This window comes from Camelus bactrianus, chromosome 6 (assembly GCF_048773025.1).
Source record: "Camelus bactrianus isolate YW-2024 breed Bactrian camel chromosome 6, ASM4877302v1, whole genome shotgun sequence".
NCBI classification, from domain to species: Eukaryota; Metazoa; Chordata; class Mammalia; order Artiodactyla; family Camelidae; genus Camelus; species Camelus bactrianus.
The window spans coordinates 29,312,341-29,336,044 of NC_133544.1; the positions used below are offsets into that span (position 1 = coordinate 29,312,341).

The 23,704-nt window shown below is 47.9% G+C and overlaps 1 long non-coding RNA gene across 1 annotated transcript; it reads left to right on the top strand.

The window, feature by feature from the left end:
• Window positions 1–2,734: 2,734 nt before the first annotated feature.
• Window positions 2,735–22,769, top strand: LOC123618877 (uncharacterized). Its single transcript, XR_006727373.2, has 3 exons — window positions 2,735–2,907; window positions 9,502–9,572; window positions 21,925–22,769. It is a non-coding gene; the product is annotated as an uncharacterized LOC123618877 (long non-coding RNA).
• The last annotated feature ends 935 nt before the right edge of the window (window positions 22,770–23,704 follow it).

Consider the following 23,704-nt stretch of genomic DNA (forward strand, 5'->3'; position numbering starts at 1 on the left):
TGGCAGAAGGAATGGAATAAGTGTTAAGTGAATAAATACCAATAGCAGTTGTGTGCCAGACACTGTGCTGGGCAAGGGGTGGGTAAGAGTTCTATCTCCAGACTCTGTGCAGAAGCAGAGAGATGAACCAAGAGAGAAGGTGATGGAGGACGCGTGCTGTGGTAGTGGCGTCGGGGAGGAGCAGGGAACATGGGGCGGATGGCTCCTGCCTTTCCCTGCTCAGGCACTTGCTGAACAAGGAATTGTTGAGACCTACTATGTGCCTGTGGGTATCATGGGGGATGCAGCTATAAATCCAGTCCAGAAACAACACAGTTCCCCCCTCAGAAACAGGACTAATAGGCATGAAAAGTTAAATGACAATACAGGCAATAAAATCTTATTAGAGACCAAGGTACAAGAAATCACAGAATGAGGAATGCAGCACTTGTCCACTTGAAAGAAACGGTGGGCAGTGAGGGCCTCTAGTTCAGACTTGCAGGTGAGGGGCTTCCGAGAAGGCCTGAGTTTTTCTCCACCTCCACCAGGTGGAGGATTGAGGAGGGGCCCAGATCGAGTTTACCATCTGCTGTTGTAAAGATGCTCCATGTGTCCCAGCTGTTCTTCCCCACTGTAGCCTAGCTGCATCTCTGCATCTGCTGCTTGGGCGCAGAGCCGAAGCACCACCAGACCTGTCTCCATGGGACCACAAAGCCAAGCCCCAATGCCAACTTGTCAGTTTCCTCACTCATGCCCTCCTGGCCTGCTGGGGACTTGCAAGGGAGGGAGTGTAGGATGTCAGGGAGCAAGGCAGGCACTGAAATCCTTTGTGGGGTCGGGGGTTTGGATAGGAGTTGGTCCTTTGCCACATAGCTACCCTATCCTCTGCTGACTCCTCTTCTAAGATTCCTCCTCAGTTGAGTCAGGTTGATCTCCCTGGTTGAAGACAGAGTTTGGGTAGCGTGAGGCTGGCAAATCAGAAAGTGAGGTCCCCCAAACTCCCCAGCAGAAGGGTCCTTCTTGCTTCCTTAGAGGTGTGGGTGCGTTCCTGTGGCTCCCCTCCCCTTCCCTTTGTATGAAGTGAGTTTCTCCTACAGCATGTTGTCTGCTGTGACAGTGTTGATGTTTGGAGACACAGTCTCTTGACAGGTGTGCCTTTACATTTTACTGAGAGGCACCTTTTCTCCCCACTCAGGAACAATGAATTGATAATAAGCAATAAAAAAGACAGCATAATGATATCCTACCTGAAGATACTCTGTGTACAGATGACATTAAAAAAGGAATTGTTTTTACTATTAGAGGGTGTAGGATGAGCAGCTGAAATGCCAAGTCCACCTGACAGTGGAGGGTGAGGTGATGCCTGGCATGGCCCCAAGTCTTTATACCTCCCATGTTCACACCTGCGTCTACAGCATCGTTTTGCAGCCCTGCAGAGCCTGTCTTCACACGGGGGTGTGTTTCCTCATGTGCGTTTTCACGTTACAGATCACATTATTCTTGGAGAAGGTAACTCATTTTGGAAGAAACAGGCTGACCCCCACACTGCTCCTCCTGTGGGGGGACGGGAAGGAGGGCAGCAGAGATCGGTGAGCCCAAGTGTGAGTTCTGACGTCAGAAAGCCTGGTGTTCAAGTCTGACTTTGCTCCTTTGCTCCTTGCACAACCTCGGGGAAGGCACTTGACGTCGTTGAGCCTCAGTATCCTTATCTGTGAAATGGGAATAATAATAATAACGTATGATGTCATGGAGAGGTTATGTGAATTACACGAGTTTATGAGTAGTTGGAGGGTGAGGAACATGGAGCAGGAGTCTGTGTGGGGGCTTCTGGGCCATTTTGTGCTGTGTGATTCTGGGCAAATTACCAAACCTCCGGAGCTTTGCTCATGTCTGCAGTGGTGGTGGAGTCAGGGGACACACCTGACCCATTTTAAAGAATTGCCATGAGTTTTGGACAGGTCAATGGGGTCTCAGCAAGATGAGGAGCCCATGGTAGGTGCTCAGTAACTACTGGCCATTATGGTGGGCTGTGGTTGGGGGTGGGGGAAGAACAGGAACATGACATCCTTTCCCATCTGAATCTTTCTGTGTTTCTGTCAGGAAGCCGGGTCCAGGGGCAAGGAGCAGGCCCCCAAGCCAGGCAGGTGCTGCTCCCCTCATGGTCCAGCCCTCCCAGTGGCATCCTCTCTGCTCCTTTGCCCACATCAGTGGTGCCATCAGTCACTCTGGGTGGGTCCATGTGCCCCAGCCACGACCAAACACTAATTTCTCAGCCTTGTCAGTTTGGAAGCAAAAGCTCCCTGGCTCTGGGACTGTGGGGCCACATCCTGCCACCACCTGCCCATGCCTCCCTTCCTAACCATCCTCACTAACCCGGAACACTTGGGAATCTCTTGTCTCCGGCATATCCTCAGCCGTCTCCCACCCCCTTGTTGGAACGGTGGTTAATTAAGTGTCTATCAATCATGGAAACCAGATATTGGATGACTGGAGAGGGCTGTATATTCAGTCCTTTTCCTAAAGGCCCATCTGGGCTGGTTTTCTCGGCTCTCAGTGACATTCACTGCCTGTCTTCTTGTCCACTACGGTGACCACACTGAGGCTGGTGACCAGCTGTTCTCCATCTCCTGGGGAGCTTTGGCCGCAGTGGACAGCCATGTCTGAGAGAGGCCAAAGGGAAAAGAGGCCACCAGCTTGTTGGGCTGCAGTGAAACCTCTAGCCCTAGAGGTCTCTCACAAACAGGATGGAGTTTCATCTCTCTGGAATGTGTTAGGGCAGCAAGGCATACCCTGTCCTCTCTTCCTAGATGAAATCTGTCTTCCAGGAAGGAATGGGCCCCGCTTCTGAGCTGCATAGAACTCCACAGAATTACATGAACAGAGAGAAACTCGTGGCCTTGAATGTCTTGAATGAGTATCTGTCTCCAGGTACGTGTTTATTTCTTTAACTCCCTTGAAGGTGAGGCCCATGTCCCATTGAGATCCACGCATCGCTTACTGCAGTGCTGCGTGCTTAGTAAGCATCTACTGAGGACTTATAATACTTAGGTGGCTGCCACTAAGGGGAGAAGAGAGCTTGAGAAAATGTGCCATGGGGCTTGTAGGTTTTGAAGAAGCCAGTAAGGGCTGGGGGTTTGGGGTGTGGCCTAAGGAAGGTGGGGTCCACATTGGGGGCAGGGCGATGGAGCTCTGAGCTGGAACAGCCAGAGAACGTAGTAGCCTGTGGAGGAAGGGCTGGGGTGGAGAGAAGAGGCATTGGGACAAAGGAAACAATTAGCTTACTCAGAGCTTTGTTGAGAACCATGCCTGGAATCCCCCACGTGGTCCTTCTCTTTGTGTCAGTGAGAGGTTCAGACCGGGTAGGACTCTGTTGACCTCTAGTTGGGTGGAAACATGAATGAGATGTGGCATCAGGAGAGATGGGGAAGTGGGTGCGTGAGACCCAAAAAATGAGCTCCCTGGCCAGTAGGAGCATGGGGTGCATGGGGAGACAAGATACTCAAAATGCCATGGACCATGGGGCTTCCTGCAAGCCTGGGGATGTGGCCAGATCCTGCATCCTTAAGAAGAAATTATGCCCTGGGGCTGACAGAACCCAGGCTGACCTCTGGGGCAAATGAGAGAGAGAAAGTTCTATATATCAAATGTATTTGTGTATTATCTGCACATCGGTGCCCAGAGGACGTTTCCTCACCCTACTTTCTAAGTCCAGAGTGTTTTCTGGGGCCACTCTGTCCCATCGCTACACGAGAAGCCCTTTTTCTCTGTTCTGTGATGATGATGATGATGATGATGATGATGATGATGATGATAATGATGATGTAGAAACAAGAGCAGCAGCAGTACTTTGCATTTCTATGATGTTTCATAGTTTACAAAGGGCTTTCACATCTATTAGCTCATGAGCTGGGAGAGGACTGAGGAATTCAGTTGCCTCCACCCCGTGTTCTCCCAGGAGGGCCTTAACCCTGACCCTCCCACACCTCTCCTCCCTGTTTCTGAGACAGACCTTACCGGATGTGCTGCCATGCACGGCTTTTGTGCAGGGTGAGAGGAGGGGCTATGGCTCTGGGAGGGGGTTCCTCCCGGCAACCCCTCTTCCTTCCCTTAATCCTGCTCCCCTCTCCTTCCCAGACCCCCTCCTCCTGTGACTCCCAGCCAGAGGTGCTCTAAGCTAGGAGGGGGACCAGAGCTCCTGGTACCTTTATGACCTCACAGTAACCCCTGTTTATTTCCTCACCTGTCTTACCTACCACATCCATCCATGGCTTTCCGTCTTGCTCTGCCAGGGGCTCTGCAGGTCCATCAGCCTCATGAGGCAAAGGTCAGTACTGTCTCCCACACCGACTCAGGTCTCAGCTTCCTTCCTGCCAGATGGCCCAGATGGCAGCCCCAGTCCTGGCCTGGATAAATGCTCAGGTCTTTCCCCATGAGCAGACCAGTCTTTCCTACTTGAGGATTCTAGATTCGGAAACTCCAGCCAACACCGGCAGACTGGGGGCCAAGGAAGTGACAGAGGCAGAAGAAAGGTGTGCAGAAGTCCAGAAGACAAATGTTTTCCCTAAGGAAACCGGGGCATGCACTCAAGAACAAGACTGGTTCTCTGTGAATTGTTCACAGAACAGGGTAAAACGGCTTCTCATGTAGAGATGGGACAGAGTGGGCTAACAAGAAACACTCTGGACTTAGAGGGTAGGGTGAGGAAAAGTCATCTGAGCACCAATTTGCAGATAATACACAAATACATTTGATGTATATGACCCTGAACTAAAAAGACTGATACATGAGGACATGGATATATTTTAGAGCCAGTAGACTCACTACAGTCTCCAGGTGAGGCTCTGTAAGTGTGTGTTAGATGGTTCCACCTATTAAAAAATGTGAGATTACAACACGGATCCAGCAGACATTGTCCTTTAGGGGCCACAAGAAGGAGGTATGAGGAACTGTGAGTATACCAATCAAGCATAATAAAAAGTCATCTGGGGAGGCCCATACTGTGCAGGAAGAGTGATGAAGGGTCCATGTAGCTTATGGAAAAACGAATGTCATCGACTGGAATCAGCTGAGCATTTTCCCAATCAGAGTCAGTGGGGATGTTGAAAATAACATACAGTCAGCTTTCCTGGGATGCATCTAGTGTACAAAAATGAAGTCAGAGTGTGTGTGGTGATGCTGTGGTCGCTACCACAAAATCTCGGTGGCTCACAATAACTAAGGTTAATTTTCATTTGTACCACATGTCTGTGGTGTCTCGGCTGTAGGTCTGCTCAGTGGTTTTCACTCCTGGGCTGCTGGAGGGACACTGGGACTCCTTGGTCTGGGACACTGATGGTTTCATAGCAGAGGGAAAAGAGACTGATATGATGAATCACTACCTGATCCTTACAACTTCTGTTTGGAAGTGACACCTGTCACTTATTCATATTTCATTGGCCAAAGCAAGTCACATGGCCAAGACTGAACTACCCTGGGAGAGGGAAATATAATCCTCCTCTGATAAGCAATAAACAAGCCTTCCCCATCTAGGTCCTTAGAGCCAGGTCTGCTTTAGGCCAGTTGGGGTCCAGCCTTACCAGTTCTTGTGAGGTGTAGGGCCCTCAGCATCCAGCGGTGGACAACTGTCTTGGGAGGGAGTTATAAGCCAATCACAGGAACATAAGCTCCACAAGGGTTGAGTCTTGGTCTGTTTTGTTCACTGCTGTACTCCAAGAGCCAAGAATATGCCCTTCAACATATATTTGTTGCTGAATGAATTATAAATGGGTTTAAGATGCAATTTGACCCTTCCTGCCTCAGCCAAGGAGTATCTGTGTCCCATGCTCTGATATCGTTGGGTGTGGAGATGGACACACTCAGAGAAGTTGTAGCTCTCTCATGGAACCAGAGGAGTGGGGACTTTACCTTCTGTCTTAGGATGCTGTTTTCAGCCCCTGTTTTGGTTCAGCCCAGGAATCAGCAAACTTTTTCTGTGAAGGGCAGAGAGTAAATATTTTAGGCTCGGCAGGCTGTATGTATCATGTGGTCCCTATCACAACTACTGTTTCTAGTGCAAGTCTGTTGTAGTGCAAAATAAAAAAAAGAAGTGATCATTGTAAGTGATCAGTGAGGGTGGCTATGTTCCAATAAGACTTTATTTGCAAAGACAGGCAGAGGGCCAGAATGGGCTGGTGGGTCATAGTTGGCTACCCCTAGTCTAGCCACAGGGTTGGATCCTGAAGTTCTTGCCTCCCCCAGTGTCCTTTTTGAGGGACCCTGTTAGGGTCATACACTTATCATTCTCATTTCCGTAAAATGAAGTGCCACACTATTGTGGCTTCGAGACCTCCTGACATCTGCTGGGAGTATTTATTTTCTGCTTTGGTTTAGTTTCCTCTAGGTCACGTCCATTCCCAAACTTGTCTGGCCTGGCTAGGTTTGGGGTCTCACTGTGCTGGTGTAAGTCTCAGGTGCTCCACTCTAAGGGTACCTCCATCTGTCTCGCTTTGGGGCCTGAGTCCACACACCCTGATTGACTTCTCCAAGAAGTCCCTGGGTGATAGGGAAAGAGAAGGGCATGTGGCTGAGTGAGGCGGGAGGAGCTCACATCTCCCCTTAGGGTTCAGTTGATCTGAGAAGCAGAGAGATCTATTTTCTTAGGGCTGTGGCTCAGCTATTTTCATTTCATGGAACCTGATGCCTCAGATTCACAGATTTTTTTTTTCAGGCTGGAATGCCTCTGGTGTAATATGACAGTCTGGAGAGTATTAGCCGGCCACCCCCTCTTTCTGGGTCAGTACCAGACTTATGTAATTAGAAGTCCAAGAGGAGACAGGCAGACAGTCAGACTCACTCCAGCCAACAGCCTTCCCCCGCAGCATTTTAGCTGGTCATTACAGAAGTTTAGAACACAAAGAGACCTTGCACCTAATGAACTCTCGTCCATCTGGTTCCAACTGGATATTTGAACATCATGAGGACCAAAACGCAACCCTCTCATCCTAGGTGTCAAAGCCAGAGCTTAAGGCCCCTTGGGCACTCCACATCCTTCATCAGACTTCCAGACTGCTGCCCACCACCCCTCCCCATCCCCTCCAACAAGATAAACACATCTGCAACCCCATCCTGAGGGAGCGGGAGGGAAGGAAGGAGGGAGGAGGGAGCCTCCCCAGTGCAGACAATCAGAGACTTGGCCTTGACTTTGTTGGGTTGTTAAGATAGGACCGCCTCCCTTCTCCAGCTGGCGGGAGCAGTGACCCCAGGGAGCTCAAGGCACAGGGGAGGAGGAGCTGGCCAGGGAGAAAAGATAAAGGAGAAAAGGGGAGGAGTCTGGCTAGCTCCCACCTCCTGGCTGCTGTTCCAGCCAAGTGGCTGAGCTGGAGAAAGAGAACTGATAACAGATAAGGGTGCTGGCTTTCCTGTGGCCTTGTTTACACAAGCTTGGGTTCTAGCCGCTGGTCCCTGGGGGTGGATGAGGGTGGAGGAGCTATGTGGGCGGAGGGCAGTGTGAGGTTTCTGGACCCAGGCTTGCTTTCAGCAGGCCAAGGCCTGGGTGGCTTATAGATCTCCCCCTTACCTCCCACCCTTCCCCAGATGTCCTGCAGAAAGCCAGCAAGGCAAGGGCTTGAGCCCAGCTGTCAGGCTTCACCTTGGAGTGGGGCTTTGCACCCCAAAGCAGCAGGTATGGCAGCTCTGCCTCTCACCTGGCCTCCTGGGTATCTGGGAAAGGACTTCCAGCCACCATAGAGCCTCATGGTAACATGCTTAAGCTAAGACAAGGATTTCCTGCCTTACTTTTTTCTGTATTGCATTACTCAGCCTCCCTGAAGGAAAGTGAGTCTGGACTGTTCTGTATCTGAGGAGCTAAAAGCTATCAAAGAGCAATTGCTATGTGCCAGATGCTGTGCTAGGGAGTAGGGATAGAGTAATGGACGAAATAGACACAGTCCATACCCTCATGGAGATCAGAAGCAATTAAGTGGGGATGGGAGTTATGTATAGCTCAGTGGTAGAGCTCATGCTTAGCATGCACAAGGTCCTGGGTTCAATCCCCAGTACAGTACCACTGTAAAAATTAAAAAAAATTTTTCAAAAAGTTATATGAATCACGGGCCAAGGCAGGACGTGCTATGGAAGCCCATGGCAGGGACCTAACCTTCCGGGTGGTCAGGGAAGACTTTCTGAAGCGTGAGCAGGATTGTCTAGATAATCCAGAGAAGTACAGAGAAAGAGCCTCCAGGCAGAGGCCGTACTGCAGATGAAAGCACTGAGGAAGTGAAAGAGAGTCGGGTATTTGGGACAGAAAGAAAGTAGTGGTGTTCCGTGAGACTCCGAGGGAGAAGGAAGCAGTGGTGAACGGTGGGGCTGCTGAGGCAGGCAGGGGCTGGATCATGGGGGGCAGATAGGAATAGGAACGGGGACCTGGAGGGAGGGAAAACAGGAGCAATGGTAGACTGGGATGGGATAGGGAGAACTCCAGAATACTTTCTTCCATGGAGAAATGGGAACCACAGTCAACCCTGAGATAGTCTTAGGTGGCAACTCCTGGGGCAGAAATCTCATCAGCCTCACTTGGTTGCCTCCCAGTGTCGAGCTCAGCAAACGCTTGTGGGTTGGGGCTCCCTCCTATGGGTGTTCCTTGGCCTCAGCCTCATCTGTGGCAGGCATCTCTCTGGTCCCTTAGCCCAGCCTTGGATGGTTTGGAGATGACACCAGGAGGGTGACATTGTCTCGGGTGGTCAGCATGTCCAAAACAGGATGGGCGAGATCCAGATTGAGGGTTGAGCTGTACCTTATCCAGGTAGGGCTTGGGTCTCTTGAAGCTGTCTACAGCTGCCTGCCTGCTCCATCTTACCTCATAGAGTGGCAGTTAGAAGGATTCAGTTGCTGATGGCCAGCTCAACCCTTCCATGTGTATGAGTTACCCTCAAGACCCCCCAGAAAGTCATTCATCTGCTCTCTAGTCATCCGTTCCTTCCTTCCATTCCATTTAATGGTTACTGAGTGCTTACTGACTCTGGCACTAGCACACAGCAGGTAACTTCATTGGCTCAAGCTCCATCCTTGGTCCAGGAAGTCCCAGAGCTGGTAATATTAGGTTTAATGGGTCAGGGTACAGACTCCAATATCAGACTATTGGGATTCAAATTTTCTAACTAACTCAGTGACCTGGGGGCAATCACTCTTGCACCTCAGTTTCCTCAGCTGTAAAACAGGTAACAACAGTACCCATTGCATAGCTGTTGGGTTAAAGGAGAGTGTTCCTGTATAAAGCTTTGTGCATAGTGAGCGGTCAGTGAACAGTAGTCACTACTGTTTATATACCTCAGCTGCTCACTCTGGGAGCAGGAAATTGTTAGGAAGGAATCTTTCTGATTTTTTTTTAAACTAAGAAGGTAATACAACAATATTAAGGATATCTACTCCAACAGCAACTATTTTTACTCTTTATATTCACTTTCTAGTATTTATTGTGAAATCATAGTAAAAAAAATCCAGAAGTCCATGGAAATTTATGCTTTCTTTTCTTTTCATCTGCTCCAGTAAACCTGCTATATATAGACTCAGGAAATGACCGTGGTATATGCCGTCCACCCCCACACCAAAGCTGAGAGGTGAGAACCCTGGACTTATATTTCTGTTCCATCCCTTCTGTCTTGTGTGACTGTAGATTTTTTTAAGCATCCTGGGACCTGTTTCTCCTCATCTGTTAAACAGAGATAATAACACCCTCTGCGGGTTATGGGAAGTAGCACTAATGCAGGTACATAATAGAGGATTGGTAAATGCTGGCTCCCCACCCCTCCCTCTGATTTAGTGTGGGGTTCAGAAAATGGGAGGTGCCAGGGATGCGGTCCCCAGCCTGGCCCAAGGCCACCTCCAGCCCTCCCACAGGAAGCCCCTAAGCAACCTGAGAGGCTCTACTTCAAAGACTGGAGGTCAGCCCACGTCTGGTTCACTCTGCCGCCTCTGCAGGGAAAGGAGGGGCCTCACCAGCTTCCCCAGGTCACCCAGTCTGCTGGCCCATTGGAGGGGAGCTGGGGGTGGGAGAAGCTGAGGGGGAACCTTTTCCTGAGACCCCCTGGGGGCTCCATCCTCTGTGGTCAGGATGGACTGACGACTACTGAGGAGAGAGGCTGTGGGATGTGTGGGTGGGTGAGCTGGGGATTGCAGAGTTCAGAAAGATCTGGTGGAACAAGCCAGGCACAATGAGAGAGGCGCTTCGATGTCTAAGACGGGGGGGGGGTCATGAAATCAGGGTGGTGGGAGGAACCTGGCTGAGTTACCAAAATCTCCCTCCACTCTCCCCCTAAAGGGCCTTTGTCAAATACCAGAAAGAATATTGTGTTAATAATGAGTAATTGCTTGTGTCTTTAGAACACTCCAAATCTCACCATTCATTTACATACATTTTCTTTAAGTATAGTTGATTTACAGTGTTGGGTTAGTTTCTGGTGTACAGCAGTGATTCAGTTATATATATATTCTTTTTCATTATAAGTTATTACAAGATGTTGACCATAGTTCCCTGTGCTCTACAGTAGGACCTTGTTGTTTATCTATTTTACACACAGTTGTCTGTATCTGCTAATCCCAAACCCGTAATTTATCCCTCCCTGCCTTTCCCCTTTGGTAACCGTAAGTTTGTTTTCTATGTCTGTAGTCTCTGTTTTGTAAATAAGTTCATTTTTATCAATTTTTTTAGATTTCACATGTAAGTGATATATGATATTTGCCTTTCCCTGTCTGAGTTCTTTCACTTAGTGTGATAATCTCTGGGTCTATCCATGTTGCTGCAAATGGCATTATTTTATTCTTTTTTATGGCTGAGTAATATTCCATTTTGTGTATCTTTATCTTTATCCAGTCATCTGTTGGTGGACATTTAGGTTACTTCCATGTCTTGGCTATTGTAAATAGTGCTGCTATGGACATTGGGGTGCATGTATCTTTTCAAATTAGACTTTTCTCTAGATATAGACCCAGGGGTAGTACATCCATTTTCTGATTTCAATCTAACACAGAGGCAGAAAGGGAGATAATATTCCTATTTGGCAGATGAGAAAACTGAGGCTTAAAGGGGCTGAGGAATTTGACCAAAGTCACATGGCTACTGAGCTGGAATGTAAAGTCAGCAGGCCTTCTAATCAACTATATTTCAATTAAAAAAAAAAAAAAAGGCAAAGCCAGGCTTTCTAGTGCCAGGGTACCCGCAACAAGGGGTGAGTAGGAGTTCACCAGGCAAATAGTGATTTGGCTACTTGAATAATTTAGAACTTTCTTCAGTTAAAAAATAAAAAGTACTGTCTGTCCTCTATCCCTTTTCTGATTCATCGGCTTCTTTGCTGACTTGGGAGCTGAATCCCAACGGGGAGAAGCTTTCCTGGGAAGAGAGGTATATACAGTACCCTGTAGCCAGAGGGATTTACAGCAGCCCTGCCGAAGGATTTTCAGAGCTGCTTGCTAATAGGTGACTAATTGAGGTTACAAAATCATGCTGTCTGGACATCAGCTGTCACCAAGAAGATTAAGGGCCTCTCATCCATTTAGTCTGGATCTAAGAGATCACACTAACTGTGAACATGGGGCCCTGGGAAGCCCTTATACCTCTCAGGGGCTCAGTTTCTTCTTCTGTAAATGGATGAAACTTGTTCTCCACCTCCCCCCACCAACCATCCCAATCACCTTAACTTGACTTTCTATGTGCAGGTTGGTGGAGCAAATGTTTCTTGAGCTCCTGGACACTAGTCTGGCTCTGCTATTGCCAAACGGTGGCCCTACACCTGTCGCTTAGCCTCTCTGGGTCACGATTGCCTTAAATGTAAAATCCTGGGGGTGGCTCTTTGAGGTCCTTCCAGCTCCGGTGTCCTCTGCAGAAATCATTCACCAGGGGTGGGCCAGGAAGACTGGTAGGAAAGTGCAGCCTAGGGGTTTGCCTGGGTGGTCTGAGTGAGGGGACCGAGTGGGTAAGCAGGGGGGACACAGAAGCCAGCCGAGAGGCAGGAGTCAGGGAAGAGGGCCTGGAAGAGCTGAGCTGAGAGTTGAGGGTTGTGAAGAGTGAATCAGAGGGCCTGGCTGCCCTCTCAAGCCTTGCTCATCCTCCTAGGCCGTCTCAAAAGAGGTCTTAAGGCCCAGATCCAGGGTCTCTGTGGAGACCCTCTGAGGAGACTGGAGGTAGCAACATGACCCGTGCTCAGTGAGACAGGCCCCCTTGCCTCAAAGGCTTACCTGGCCAGCTCTCTGCTGAGCAGCTCTGTCTAAGGCAGGTGAGGAGGAGAGAACCCCCATAGCTGGACCCTGCTGTGGAGGCCAGCACAGCCAGGCTAGTGTGGGATTAAAGCTAAGCTTTCGGGGCAAACAGTATCTTTGCTCTCTGGTGTTTGGATGCCGGCATGGAGGAAAGGCGGGGTCCATAGGCAGCCAGTGGTGTCCAGAGCAGTCCCTGTGTGTTATCTCGGGGCAGGGCAGTCAAGGGGGAGGGGGAGGCACGCAGGCCTGCAGATAATGGCCAAACGGTTCACTCCAGCTGTCTGGGCTCTCTCCCATCAGGGCCACGGCATTTCTTTGTATAAGTACCCAGGAGCCATCTCTAGTCCAGCTGCCTTGGGAGACCCAGAAGCTCATCATTCTTTTTTGGATCCGGGTGAGGAGTGGAGAGGTCTTGTGGCTCTGGCCTCCTGACAGATAATGGGACCCAAGTTTCAGTTCTTGCTACTCAAATCTGGCAAACCCAGTGTCCCTTCTGTGACTTGGTGTCTCCACCTTTGAAAGAAGGAGAAGGGTCACTTGGGCCACCCCTCTCCCTTTGGCTCAGGAGGGTATCATGAGGATACATGAGGTCCTGTTTGTCACAGAGCCATGGGTCCTTAGTGAGGTCCTGGGAAAATCTGGAGGTTTGAGGTTCCAGAAAAGCCTGATGGTGTTATTACTCATTAAGTCCTGGCCACCGCCCTGATGCCAGGCAGGACGTGGTTAGCCAGGCCCAGACGGAGCAGGAAGCCAAGTGCATTCCCTTTTTTTTTTTCTGAGCACAACCTCAAAAACTTGGGGCTCTCAGTCCCAGGTTTTTGAGGAGTCAGCTGATACCCTTGCTTAACAGCCAGGATAGAGATGAGGGTGGTATTGGTTTCTGCATCAGAGCCCCTGAGTCCTTCTGGGAGATGACACATGGCTGCTACCAGCCCCACAGGCTATCACCTGAAAAATGTGACTGTGGGGTCATTGGCCCCGAGAGTTCAGCAGCCTCTGCGATGGGAGGGTGGGAGGTGGGGGATCTTGTGAAAGGTGTCGCCTAGCAGCTGGAGACCAGTGACTGAAACCTGGAGTCGGAAGGCAGATCCTGGCTGGCTGCACACCAACCATGTGACCTTTGTCACACACGGAGCTCTCTGTGCCTCAGTTTTGACATCTGTAAAAACCAGCACCACAACGACATGTGCCTTGTGTGGTTGTTGCAAGAACAAAACATGATCTAGAATATTAATGGTCATAGTGGAACATTTGGCACGTCAAAATACGCAGTAAACATTACAGAAGGGAGAGAAGATAGACAGTGAGGTTAAGATAAGAGGAGAGAGAGCATTTCCTAATCTTGGGATGCCATGAACTGAAAACAGCATGGGGTGCACATCCAACAATGACATGGCTGAAGACATCAGTCCGGGGGTGTCTGAACCAGGCAAAAGTGTCCTTTGGATAAACTTATTGGGGATTAAGGGACCAGAGGTTGTGGAGTAGGAGAAGCTCCCCAGAGGGATCCTCCCTCTTTCCTCCAGAGCCAGCAAACAGTTCAGTTCTTGAATGTCCAGAGTCCAGAGGTCTTTGGGGGCAGCTGTGGGGCGAGAGGGCGAGTTCTGTGGTCAGAGCCCAAAGTTGGGTGGGCATAGAGGCTTCTATTCTCCTAGAAGCTGTTACATCACCTGGAACAAATTTCTCAACCAATCATCTCTGGGCAAAGAGTGAGGCTGCAGACAATAGGTCTTGTTGCTTCCAAGCCATGTGACCTTGAGCGTGTCATTTGACCTGGCACATCCACGGGTGCTCATCTGTGATGGGGTCATAACCAAGCCACCTTAGGAGTGGCTAGGAGGATGGAATGACATCACCATGGAAGGGTGGTTTGGAGGAGCAGCCTACGCTCATGGGCTGGTCGCCACCCGGAAAAGGCAGGTGAGCAGAAGGTGATTTTAGGATCTTCCCCATCCCAAATATGGCCTTCAGGAAGCTTAGATCGAGGGTTTGTTGGGCCACCAGCTCAGTGGGCAAGGCTTAACAGGAAGGAAGGTTCTCAGTTAAACTCTCCAGGAACTTTTTGGTGCCACCTTAAGAGAACTTGGTTTGTAGCCTCGGTTCCTCTGTAAATTGGGCAAGTCCTAGACCCCCTTCCCAACAGAAGGAACAAATGAGAATTAATTAGTAAACGTGGCTGTCAAACACAGTCGGTGTTATTATTAACTTAATGTGTTTGTTTAAAAGGGGAGGCAGGCTTGCTTCAGTCCAGGCGTGTGAGAGGCCCGCCAGCCAGGTTTGCTGGGAAATCCTGTAGATTGTTTCCACATGGGAGTTTGCAGCGCACATAATTAGTTGCAGCGGTGGAAGGCCTTGGAGGCAAGGGATGAGGGGTTCTGATGATGGATTTTGCAGTCCTTCATATAAAATACAGAGGTGGTCCCTAAGGGGAGGAGTTATTGTGCTAGGGAGAGGGCACTGCAGGGGCTTAGGCGCCTTTCTGAAGCCAGCAGGCAGGGTGACTCAGGGTGGAGGTGGGGGCAGTGGGAGAAGACTGGTACTGGAAGACTGGTTTGTGATGAACAACCTGATTTTTCTAAAATTTCCTTCTGTACACTGGGTTCCCAGTGCTTCCTAGTCCTTTCTTCCAAGGCAGAATAGAGTAGGAGCCAAAAGGATGGACTCTGGAGCCAGACTGCTTGTATTTAAATATTGACTCCTCTCCTTAGCTGTGTGACTTTTGGCAAGTTACTTAACCTCTCTGTGTCTCAGTTTCCTCAACTGTAGAATGAGGGTAATGATACCTTACAGGCCTAACTGTGGGGATTGAACAAGTTGGCTTTTGTGAAGCTTTGAGATCCATGCCTAGCATGTGGTAAATGCTGTATAAAAGCCAGCTAGACAAATGAATAAGTTCTCATTGCCCCGATCTAGCAGCAGAGTGGGCTGCTTTAGGCTGCTCTTATCTCTATATCATTTCCTTCCACCCTACCCTGCCCCTCTCCCCGAGCCATTTCAAAACACGTTCTACAAACAGCATGCTGGCTATGCACTGGACATTCCATTTCATGTCTCTCCCTCACCCCTTGGCAGCCTGCAAGCTGCCTTGCCCTGAGTGCACCATGGCTCTGAGAGCCAGTTGTCCTCACTGGGATCCCCAAGTCCTGCTTTGTTTTCTTTGAAAGATGTTTCCTCCTCATCTGGGAGGGTGAACTCAGTCCTAACTATGCCCTTTCTCGCTGTACATCTGCCTTCAAGTTCTGGGCATCACCTTGAATTCGGGAGAGCACCGTTCTTGTGCTACGTGGGGTAGGGGTACATTGGGGTGCTGCTGTGTCCATTTGGAGTTCTGGTTATGCCGTCTGGAGTCCCTGGAGTGCCTGTGGGTATCTGCTGCCCTCGTTTACCACAAGGTTAAGCCAGAATCACTTATGTATCAATGACTGTCATTTTATCGACTGTTCATTCCTGGGCTACTTTATTGTGATCCAACTTAGCATTTTCAGTAATAAAGATAGAACACTATTGAACAGAGAGCTGGAGAATAAAAGCTAGTAGAAACCAGGAATACAGATAAGTAATTGACAACTGACTTCTCCCGGAAACCAAGTAGACTATATGCTTAAATGTCTGTACAGGTGTTTCGTGTGTTATCAAGAATCTTTAAGAGGTTCATATCTTTCAAAATAATCTCACTTCTGAGAAACCATTCTAAGGTAATGCTATAACATTTGCAATATCATCTGTGCACAAAGATGTTCTTTGCACAGTTACTTATAAAAGGAAAAATGGCCAACAACTAAAATGTGCAACATTTGGGGTAAGGTGATATAAAACTATGGTTATGTCGATTTCAGTGGTTTTCAAGTTTTTGTAACTTTATGAGTTGCTTGAGAAGCTTATTAAGATGAGGATTCCCAGAGACTGACTTAATGGATTTGGGATGAGATCCAGACATCTGCATTTTTAACATTCCCCATATAATTCTGATGCAGATGTTCTGCAGTTCACATTTGAGAAAACTGATCAACTTCATGGGATGTTTGAAATGATGTTTACAGAGAGATTATAATAACATGCAGGAATGCTTTATAAGTAAAAAAAAGTATGTAAAATTGTATATATAACTCTGTATCCAATTATGAAATACAACTATGTAAAATGAAGCAAAAGTATACAAAAATGTAAACAAAGGCGGTCTCAGGGTGGTAGGGTTATAGTGATTTTTTTTCTTTTCTCTACATTTTCTATTTTTTCCAAAATTTATAAAAGTGAGTATTATTTTATCATAAAAACACATAAATCTTTACTTTCAAAAGAGAAATTGTATTCCTTGGACCAAATTAAAGGGCTTCCTATTTCCTGTGATTCATATGCTAAGGGGTTTCATGTTATCTGTAAACAACCCGAGGACCCTGTAGCAAAGCAATGCTGTGTTCTGCATCTTCAGACGAAGACCCCTCTGGAGGTGCGCTCACCACCGGGCTTCACTTACAGACGTTTGCCAAGCCAGAGTTACCCTCATTTGTCCCCCTCAGCTATTGTAAGAGATTCCATCTAAAGAATTCTTAGCCAGGGATAGAAGGGCCAATTCTTTTGTAGAGCTGGACCATCTTAATGCAGAGAATTTTTTAGGTGATACTACGATTTGTATAGGATAGCGAGGTCCTCTCTCAAAAAATTAGAGATAAGGAATACAAAACCGTTCTCTGAGAGATGCATGTGTTAATTTGATAAGGCTGCCATAAGAAAGTACCAGCTGGGTACTTTCTGTCCAGGTCTCTTTCCTCGGCTTGTGCGTGGCTATCTTCTCCCTGTGTCTCCACATCGTCTTCCTTCTGTTGTGTGTATGTGTGTGTGTGTGTGTGTGTGTGTGTGTGTGTGTGTGTGTGTGTGTGTGTGTTTAAAAATTTTTTAAAATTAAAAAAAGTTTCCTAGCAGAGGTACTGGGGATTGAACACAGGACATCATACATGCTAAGCATGTGCTCTGCCACTGAGCTATACCCACCCACCTTGTTTGTGTTTAAAAACCCTCTTCTTGTAAGGACATCAGTCTTACTGAGTTAGCACCTACCCTAATGACCTCATTTTAACTGAATTACCTCTGTAAAGATGCTTATCTCCAAATTCAATCACCTTCTGAGGTACTGAGGGGTCAGGATCTCAACATATGAACTTGGAGGGCATACAATTCAGTCCCTACCGATGCGTTGCTAAGCAACAGATGGCAGAAGAGAGAGCAGTGCAAGGACACCCTGTGCAGAGTCAGAATGGGTCCCTGCCTCATCAGAATTAACAGTCAGATTTGACTGTGTCAGCTTGAACACGAAAAGTCAGGGACAATGTGGGCCAGGGAGAGCCTGCTTTGGCCCAGCGGCACCTCCTGTCTGGTCCTGGTGATACCTAAGTACCTATCCCTGTCTCTGGGAGACAGCCCAGCACCTTAACTTGCTTCTGACCAGATCCAGGTGCGGCTCGCTGACTTTCCATCACATGACCCGGGGCTGGTTCAGTAACCTCCCCAAGTCTTCCTTGTAGAAATGGAAGTCAAAATTCCTGTCCTGTCTGTCTCCCAGGCTGTTGGGAGATAATGTAGGGAAGGCACCGTGTAATTTACAAAGTTCTTTCTGTCTGCAACAAGCAGACGGAGGGGTGAGCACTTCCTTTCCCCTGGCAGCAGGTGAGCACGAGTCTCTCTCTGAAAGCTTTGGAGTGTGGAGCTGAAAACAGGGCTCGTGGAGGAGAGGTGGCCTTGACTCTGGTGGTGGCATGTATTTGCTGACAAAACACCATCATCACCTATCACCAAAGGCCTCCGTATAGTCTTGAAAAAAGGAAACAACCTTAATGTGAAAGTCACATGTGTTTCTTATATGAAAAATGATAAATTTGATATAGAAAAACAACCAATAAAAGTCCCACATTCTCTACCTCATCATCCAGAGCCCCTCCCTCAAATGACTTCATATCTGCCTGATATTTCCTATGCTTGTACAAATATATATACATACTTTAAAAAAAAAACATGATTTGGTTCACATTATTTGAAAACTTGTGTTTCTAACTTAATGAATAATTATGGGCTTCTTTCCATGTCACATTATATAGATAAATCTTAATCCTATTTTGTTAAACTGTGTATAGTATACCATAAAACAGATATACCATACATTATTTAACTATTCCTTCATTAATGGACATTTAGGTTATTTCCAGTTTTAAAAATATGATAAAAATGGCTGCAATGAATATCTTTGCTCATATGTTGGTGAGTATTTGTGTGAAGGGATTTCTGCAGGATAAAATTCCAGACATAAAATAACTGAGTCAAGGATGATATTTACACATTTAAAATTTTGATAGGTTTTATAAATTGCTTTTCAAAAAATTGTATCATTTTACATTCCCCTCCAACAGTTTATGAAAATTCCTGTTTCCCCACATCTTTGCGAACAATGGGTATTAGGCGTTTTTCTTTTTTGGGGGGTATTGGGCCATTTTTGACATGCATTCATTAGGAAGCTGAGTCTGAGTATTATTCTGAGACTGTATTCTTTCAATGTCTTCCGAGAGATACTTAAAATCAAGGCCTGTTGGAGAGTAGCATCTGGGTCCAGGATTACGGGAAATTGTCAACAGATTTCCCAAGGAATCCTCTAAGCGCTGGGAGTTATTTAAGGGGGATCAGGATTTTCTACCTGAACCCAGATCTTGCACTGACCCATGGAAAAGCTACACATCTGTCTTTCTTTTCATGTGAGAGGGGAAGAAAGAAGTGATGAGTCTGAGCAAACGAACAAACCCACTGACCTTGAAACAGTTGTCGAATTATCTCTCTATCTGGTTATCTCCTGGGCCTCATCAGTGTTCCTGCTTCTCTAAATAGTGCTTATAAGGGGCGCCCCTATGAAATGCTTAGAGCTGATAACTTCTTAGCAGTGGGGGAGGCTTTGGACATAGCTGGCCTTGCCTAAGCTCATTCACTCCAGGTCTTGTGAGGACCCAGCAGACTCTGGCTGTTCCCCAACCCAACAGGCCTCGTTAGGGTACCAGCAAGTTGGGGGATCCAAGGCAATAAGCAAAAAAAATGCAGCTTTGGCAAAGTTATCCAGAATATTGTGTTTGGAAACATCTAGAAAGAAGCAATTTTAACTTCAGCATACCTGCAGATTCTGCATTTTATGAATATGTAGTGTCTTTATGTTGAATCACTGGCAGATGGTGCTGTGTTTAGGACTTAGGACTTCTGCAGCTCTGAAACTAGCTCCTCCGGTCTCTCCCCCAACCCCAAGTCATGGCAGAATGAGTAACTGCGCTCTGAGGCTCGGGGATTTTCTAGACCTTCATGGAGTCCCTGCCCGCTGGGGCTTTAGAGATGGGGCTTCATTTCAGTGTTCAGAATACCTACCTCACAGGGTGGAGGGGCTTTGGGGTGGGATGTTTCCCAGAAAGCACATGAAGGCATCCAGCCATGCTGATACTTAAGAAATATTAATTTCCTCCCTCCATTATAAGCTCGTTCCATCTGAATCATGGGACTAACAGAGCAACACCTTAAAGACTTTAAAAAGTCCTTTAGAGCTTTAAGCACAGATTTCTAGAGAAACAAAAAGAGATGTGAAACAGGAATTTTGCTCCCTTCTCCTTAGGCTGTATCATATAGCTGTGCCCACAGTAGGCTCCTTACAAATAGTTTTTCATTGAGTTGAATTGAATTGAGTCATGCTTGTATTCCCCTACCCAAGGTCAGACATGCGGAATTCATGATGGGGTAAACACTTTGCTCCTTCCTGGAGCTTTTTAATTTCTACCATTTTCATTACCTGTGGAAAACTTCTATTCCATGTTGGAGGAGGGAAGTAAAAATATGCATTTCCACCACGTGCTAAGCAGAGCACCTCATTTTACGCCCCCAACAGCACTAGGAGTATATTATTTTATAGCTGAAGACCCAGAGTTTCAACCATTTCTTCTTAGGCTCACACAGGTGACCTGGGGCAGAGCCAGCATTTACCCAGGTTTACCTGACTGCAGCCACGTTCTTGTCTCACTCACTGCCTCTATGGTGTCAGGCTGGCCCCAGTAAGTCCATTTCAGAAATGCCAGCTCATTACTGAGGCTCAATTCCCAGTGTAAACCTAGTTCCTGGCTGCTGCACCTTGTAGGTTAGCTTGGACTTCGTTCAGCCACAGAAGTGAGATGACTCAGAAGTACCAACCACTGATACTAGATAAAGCCTTGTCACCCAGGGCACAGGAGCTGGACACAGAGGGACAAAGGAGCCTCTGTGGTGGTCATGGTGATATGTGTTCATGGCCTTCTCCATGCCCAGGCTCTTCAGTGTGTCCTGATCAAGATCCTTCTGCAGCCCATTTCTTAGGAGAAGTCCACCCCCTAATTAAGCCCCATGGCCACAGCAGCCACTTAAGAGTCCATTCATTTATATATCCAGTCATTCATTCATCCAGTGACTCTTCATTGAGGGCACCTCCCCCGCCCCCAGCCTCCCATCACTCTGGGGGTTGGAGATAGAGTAGTAGCAAAGGGAAGCACCTTCCTTGCTCACCAGGGGCTAACCAGGTAGCAGGGAAATAGCTAAAGCCAACAGCCACAGAAGTAATGCATCCATCACAATTTTATAAACGTGACAAGGAGAAGAAGGTGCACATAAATCTAGCAGTGACATTTACACTGAGACCTCAAGTACGAGCTGAGGTTGGCCAGGTGATGGGTGGGAAGAGCATTTACTTAATAAACCGACCAGGCATGTTTTAGTGCTTTATAGGTACCAGCTCGCTTAATCGTCATAACAACCCTGTGAACGGGGTACTATTGTACTCCTCGTTTTAAAGTGAGATCCAGGCACAGAGAGGTTACATGACTTGTCTAAGGTCACCCAGCTAAGGAAAGGTCAGAGCCAGGATGCACACTCATCAGCATAGGGACACTTCTCAAAGCAGGGATGGGATGCGGTCACCCTGGGGGTGAGCACAGCCTGAGAAAAGGTGAAACCCTCGGATGGAGCCTGGAGTTAAGGATGACCTAGCCAGGTGGACTGAAAACAGTGAGGGAGGTAGAAACAGGGGGGAAGACATGGAAGGAAGTGTTTCTAGAAGGAGAGGGTGGTGTGCTGGCCCAGTGGCACTGAAAGGTGGGGAGGATGAGGACTGAGAATGGACCAGTAGCTACCATTGCTTGTAACCCTTGGCAAGAGCAGTTTCAGGGGAGGGGTGGGGAGCAAAGCCCAGTTGTAAAGTGTTCAAGAAAAAATGGGAGGAGAGGATATGGTGAGGGTAAAAGTCAATTCTGAGGAATTTTACTCTAAAAATGAGAAGAAAAATAGGGTAGTAGCTGAAGAGTGACCTAGTTACAGGGGATTTTTTTTTCAAGATGGGAGATAGTAAAACATGCATGTACACTGATGGGAATGCCTCAGTAGAGGAGAAACTGGGCAGCGAGAGTGCACGCAGTGCAGAGTGACACCCCTGAGCAACAGGAGGGGTTGGAGTCCAGGTGGAGCAGAGGGCTGGCCTTAGACAGGGTAGGCTGCCAGCCGCTGCCCCGTCCAGCCTCCCGTGAGCATCTTTCAACGGCAGGTCCCTGAGCAGCCTCTCCGGATGGTTTGATTTCCCCTTCGTACCACTGCAATCTTAGTAGAACCACTAAGAGCAGGAGGCAGCGTCCTTCTCTGGACACTGCGAGGGCTGAAGGGCATCTCCTGATATTCTGTCCCCAGGTATCACCAGCCTCTGCTGATGGTGCAGGCTGGGAGGAGAGGCGCTGATGGCGGCGGTGGGCACACGGCAGCAGTGGATGTGGTCCTGGGAGCTATGAGCTGAGTAAGTAGGAGAGGGTTAGCTGCAGTAACTAAAGGGAGTTTTCTCCAAGGCTTGGGAATCCCTGCTGTCATGTCAATGGACAAACAAGATGGCTGTGAAACTGAATTTCAGCAAGTTTACTTAAACTTATCTTAGAGTTCCTAATGCATAAAATTGGCCAATCGGTGCCCTGGGGTGATTTACCCTTTATCAAGTTTGAACTTAAGAAATGCATAGCCCACAAAAGAACTTAAGAAATGTTCCACCCCAGCGCTTCAAAGTGTACTTTCTCAGTCTGGCTGTGTTTGACACAACACACAAACAAGAAGAGGGGAGGAACTAAATTTGGAGAGCTTTGAATGCAACATCAGGGGATTCCCCATTAGGGAGAAATTCCTCTGGTTAAAAAAAAAGAATTGGGTAAATGAAGCAGAAACACCAGTGGTATAACACACCCGGCATACCACAGGCCTGGCTACTTCATTAACCACTTTCTCATTTCAAGAAAGTCTTAAAAATAGTATATAGGTGTGCACCCCCACCACCTCCGCCCGGGAGAACTTGTGTCAATTCTTTTCTCCAATTTATTGTGGGTTGTATTGTAAGTCGTCTTCCTACAAAGTAATAAAATGTAAATGTGGGTTTTAGGAATGCTAATGTTTCAGGTTGGTTGAGCATGAATTCCCAGCCAGTTCTGGGTCGGGGGTGGGGGTGGGGGTGGGGGGAGCTACTGGGAAGCTGAGAACTGAGTGGGAGGTGGGGAGAAGGGAAAACTGGAGTTCCCCATTGTTCTAGTTTGAGAAAACTGGGATTTAGGAAACCATGTCATTTGATGTGCACTGGAGACGTCAGGGGACATCAGAAGGGGATCTATATGATAACCATCCAGAGGCAAGTTGGCTCCAAAAGGCCTGACAGCAGCGAGCTGCCCATTGGGAAAATCTTGCCAGTCTCAGGGTAGCAGAAGAGGAGGGACCTGCTCACATCAAGGCAGGGGCTCAGTTCTTTGCTGGGAGGCTGAGCTTGAGTCCTAATGAAGCCCCCCCCTGCAGAAAGGGCGCCAAGATGGAGTGAAGGCGAAAGGTCGTGGTGGTTTCCCGTCGAACATTGTGGACTAAGGTCTTCCAGGTCCTTGGGATGGGAACCCATGGAGAATGCAGAATGCTGGGAGGCCTCCCGTGAGCTCACTTTCTTTCAAACCCATCTTCCAGTTTATAATGGAAATAGGTGGTGAGAGATACAGAAATTTGTTAAAACCAAATTGATCTGGTAAAATAAGGAGTGTCCTGAAGCTCCAGGGTGGGGTTTTTCTGGAAAGGCCTCACAAAAGAAGGTGATTTGGTTTCATATTTCTGGATAGGAAATCCAACTTTCGCTACACTTTGAAGGCAGGCTAGGCCTGGCAGGGACCCCAGGACAGCTGGGGGGCCACCAGGATGGAGGAATGGAGAGATGGCGAGGGACGTGTGAGGATGCTTGTAGGGGGAGGGTTTTGCCTAGGGGACCGGCAGTAATGAAGACCAAAGTGGTGGGAGAGAAGCTGAAAATTCATGATTGGCAAAGTGAGAGTTAATATGGCTGAGAGCGTCCATGAGCTTCAGGGAAGATGATCTTAAGGAAGGTAGAAAGGTGGGAGGGAGGGGAGTCTGGAAGTGGCTTCTCTAAGTCTGCAGGTGCATGAAAAGGGTTTTGCACTAT